Source organism: Fistularia commersonii, unplaced genomic scaffold (genome assembly GCF_037954325.1).
Source record: "Fistularia commersonii isolate RoL2024-O1a breed Wild unplaced genomic scaffold, RoL_Fcom_v1.0 HiC_scaffold_79, whole genome shotgun sequence".
NCBI lineage: Eukaryota > Metazoa > Chordata > Actinopteri > Syngnathiformes > Fistulariidae > Fistularia > Fistularia commersonii.
In genome coordinates, this window is record NW_028234037.1 from 150,297 (window position 1) to 155,000 (window position 4,704).

The following is a 4,704-nucleotide window of genomic DNA, read 5'->3' on the forward strand; positions in this document are numbered from 1 at the left end:
ACATTGAATCTAAACTGAATCAAAGTAAAGCTTAATTCTAATATATGGCTCCAGAGAGATTTATCAATATTAGGCCGGATATATTTGACTAAAATGGATGTGTTTATCCAGATGTATATACCCAGCGTATTCCAATGCTGCTCCAAATCAACTCGTAAAATCTGTTAACCAAATCAATTTCAACTTTATCTGGAGGAACAGACCACACCATCTAAGAAAAATCACATATGGTGAAAGAAACAAGTGAAGGAGGGCTGAAAGTGATAGAGTCGGACTGCTTGAATGGGACATTGAAGGTGAACTGGTTGAAATCCTGGATCAAACCTCATCGTTCTTTCTGGTATTGTACTCCAAACTACTTATTCAACAAAGTCGGCGGCCTGAGTCTTCTGCTTATCTCTGACTTGGATATCAACAAGATTCCTGTCAAATGTTCAGAGTTCCATAAACAAATATTATTATACTGGAAAATGATATACGTACACAATTTCTCACCACACAGTATAATAGTTTGGAACAATCGATATGTACTGCATGGCAACAAACCTCTGTTTTACAAGGAATGCTTTGAGAAAGGTATATGGTCGATAATTGACTTGATGGATGACACTGGCAGTCCTCTGGACAATGAGCAGTTCTGTACTACACACAGATTCAAGCCTCCCATATTAGAGTTGCTAAAGTTACGAAACGCACTGCCTCGACAATTTGTATTCCTGACCAAAAATATAATGACGCACCGAACCGTACAACCACAGTTACCCCGACTATCACTCCAGGGAATCTCAATTGTGGACAGAAAGCGCAGCAACTCCTTTATTAGGAAATGTTTCACAGGAAACTTATTCCCTGGACGTCAAAAAAAAAAAAAAGGATATTTTAAATAAATTTGATGAGGAATCGATTGCCACGCTGCGAACTATGTATCTGACTCTACCCATACCCCCAAGGCAAAAGAGACCCACTTCAAAATTATGACTGACATCTACCCATCTAAGGAATTATCGAGGGTACGCTTTAATTTTGAAGATAATATTTGTACATTTTGTGAAGACAACATTGAAACCACTGACCATATATTTTTTCTCCTTCTCATTCCATCGTCACCAGTTTCCTTCTCAAAAGATGATATAACATTCTGTTTACTTATAAGCAACATAACAGATGAACTCTGTGTCAATGTTCTTTTAGGCCTGGCCAAGTTCTTCATTCACAAGAACAGAATGCAAAAATGCTCCCCAAATTTTAATGTCTTCATAAACGATTTTGAAATATAAAAAAAAAAAAAAAAAATCCTTAAAACTTATGGAAAAATCCGAAAACAAAAAAATATAGTTACCCATGTCCGAGGTTCCTTTTTTTTTTGGTAAAAAAAAAAAACAAAACAAAAAAAACAACTTGATTACATGTTACATTCCCCTTGCAATTTTTTTTTTTTTTTTTCGTTTTAATTTCTTATTTGTCTATCTATTGATTTAATTACTTCCTTTTAATTTCTTTTTTTGTCTCGCACTGTAAATTTCTCACAAACCTGTAACACTATTAACTTCTCATTACATACAGAACAAATGTCCTGATGTCCGTTGCTTCCTCATCCCTGGTTGTTTCATTGACATTCAGTTCTACCTTGCTATGTTTATTTGTACATTTGTATATTTGGGTGTACTATTTATGTTCAATTAAAAACAGTTTGATGTCTGAGATTCCTTGTGAACCGCCAACTTAATTACATGTTATATTCCCCTCACAATTTTTTTTTTTCGTTTTTAATTTTATTTTTCTATCTATTTATTTAATTATATCCTTCTAATTTTCTTTTTTTGTCTAGCATTAAAAATTTCTCGCAAACCGTTAACACTATTAACTTCTGATTACTTACACCACGAATGCGCTTATGCCCCCCCACCCATCCCGCTTTTTCCGTACGGAGGCAGACACTGAGATCGAAAGCAAATGGGTGTCATTGAAATGCAGTAACAGGGTGATAACAGCCGTGTTCGAAGTGTGTAGGGGCTTATAGGAGAGCAGAAGCACGTCACGCAATTCACCTGAGTTCGGAGGATCGGGAGTACCAGGGCCCATAGCGGAGAAGCGGAAGAGCGGAGTTATGTGTCTCTTCTCAAAGGCGGGGAAACTGGGGGGCAGCAGGACCCCTTAGACCGGCTAATGTGAGTCTTCTCCGGACATAGATCACCCGGACTTATGACTGGAGCTCCCGGACCTCTGGGCACACACATATGTGAATGAGTGGATGAGCTAATGTTGGTTTGGTTGTGGATACGTTTCGGCCAATGCTATCAGCACAGCTATGATTATCCCCAGAACGTTGAGAACGAGCTCCCGGAACTCCAGACATGCGTATATAAAAGAGTGGAATTAAGGTGTGTGTGTGTGTGTGTGTGTGTGTGTGTGTGTGTGTGTGTGTGTGTGTGTGTATACGTGTGGGACAGAAGTAATGTTGGGGACAGAAATTGTTATTAGCCTGCTGGCAGATGACACAACCTTAGTTTTGAAAAATGAACATCAAGTCCCAATAAGTGCCGAAAACAACCAAAACATTCTCCAAGGCTTCAGGATTGTCATTAAACTTAAAGAAATGCAAACTTCTTGCGCTGCATGACTCGCCACTAAAGGAAATCAGCGATGTTTCTATGAAATCAGAAATAAAATACTTGAGCATTTTCCTATCCAAGGACCAAACGTTAAATCAATCCAGGAACATTGAATCTAAACTGAATCAAAGTAAAGCTTAATTCTAATATATGGCTCCAGAGAGATTTATCAATATTAGGCCGGATATATTTGACTAAAATGGATGTGTTTATCCAGATGTATATACCCAGCGTATTCCAATGCTGCTCCAAATCAACTCGTAAAATCTGTTAACCAAATCAATTTCAACTTTATCTGGAGGAACAGACCACACCATCTAAGAAAAATCACATATGGTGAAAGAAACAAGTGAAGGAGGGCTGAAAGTGATAGAGTCGGACTGCTTGAATGGGACATTGAAGGTGAACTGGTTGAAATCCTGGATCAAACCTCATCGTTCTTTCTGGTATTGTACTCCAAACTACTTATTCAACAAAGTCGGCGGCCTGAGTCTTCTGCTTATCTCTGACTTGGATATCAACAAGATTCCTGTCAAATGTTCAGAGTTCCATAAACAAATATTATTATACTGGAAAATGATATACGTACACAATTTCTCACCACACAGTATAATAGTTTGGAACAATCGATATGTACTGCATGGCAACAAACCTCTGTTTTACAAGGAATGCTTTGAGAAAGGTATATGGTCGATAATTGACTTGATGGATGACACTGGCAGTCCTCTGGACAATGAGCAGTTCTGTACTACACACAGATTCAAGCCTCCCATATTAGAGTTGCTAAAGTTACGAAACGCACTGCCTCGACAATTTGTATTCCTGACCAAAAATATAATGACGCACCGAACCGTACAACCACAGTTACCCCGACTATCACTCCAGGGAATCTCAATTGTGGACAGAAAGCGCGGCAACTCCTTTATTAGGAAATGTTTCACAGGAAACTTATTCCCTGGACGTCAAAAAAAAAAAAAAAGGATATTTTAAATAAATTTGATGAGGAATCGATTGCCACGCTGCGAACCATGTATCTGACTCTACCCATACCCCCAAGGCAAAAGAGACCCACTTCAAAATTATGACTGACATCTACCCATCTAAGGAATTATCGAGGGTACGCTTTAATTTTGAAGATAATATTTGTACATTTTGTGAAGACAACATTGAAACCACTGACCATATATTTTTTCTCCTTCTCATTCCATCGTCACCAGTTTCCTTCTCAAAAGATGATATAACATTCTGTTTACTTATAAGCAACATAACAGATGAACTCTGTGTCAATGTTCTTTTAGGCCTGGCCAAGTTCTTCATTCACAAGAACAGAATGCAAAAATGCTCCCCAAATTTTAATGTCTTCATAAACGATTTTGAAATATAAAAAAAAAAAAAAAAAATCCTTAAAACTTATAGAAAAATCCAAAAACTAAAAAATATAGTTACCCATGTCCGAGGTTCCTTTTTTTTTTGGTAAAAAAAAAAAACAAAAAAAAAAAAACAACTTGATTACATGTTACATTCCCCTTGCAATTTTTTTTTTATTTTTTCGTTTTAATTTCTTATTTGTCTATCTATTGATTTAATTACTTCCTTTTAATTTCTTTTTTTGTCTCGTACTGTAAATTTCTCACAAACCTGTAACACTATTAACTTCTCATTACATACAGAACAAATGTCCTGATGTCCGTTGCTTCCTCATCCCTGGTTGTTTCATTGACATTCAGTTCTACCTTGCTATGTTTATTTGTACATTTGTATATTTGGGTGTACTATTTATGTTCAATTAAAAACAGTTTGATGTCTGAGATTCCTTGTGAACCGCCAACTTAATTACATGTTATATTCCCCTCACAATTTTTTTTTTTCGTTTTTAATTTTATTTTTCTATCTATTTATTTAATTATATCCTTTTAATTTTCTTTTTTTGTCTAGCATTAAAAATTTCTCGCAAACCGTTAACACTATTAACTTCTGATTACTTACAGCACGAATGCGCTTATGCCCCCCCACCCATCCCGCTTTTTCCGTACGGTGGCAGACACTGAGATCGAAAGCAAATGGGTGTCATTGAAATGCAGTAACAGGGTGA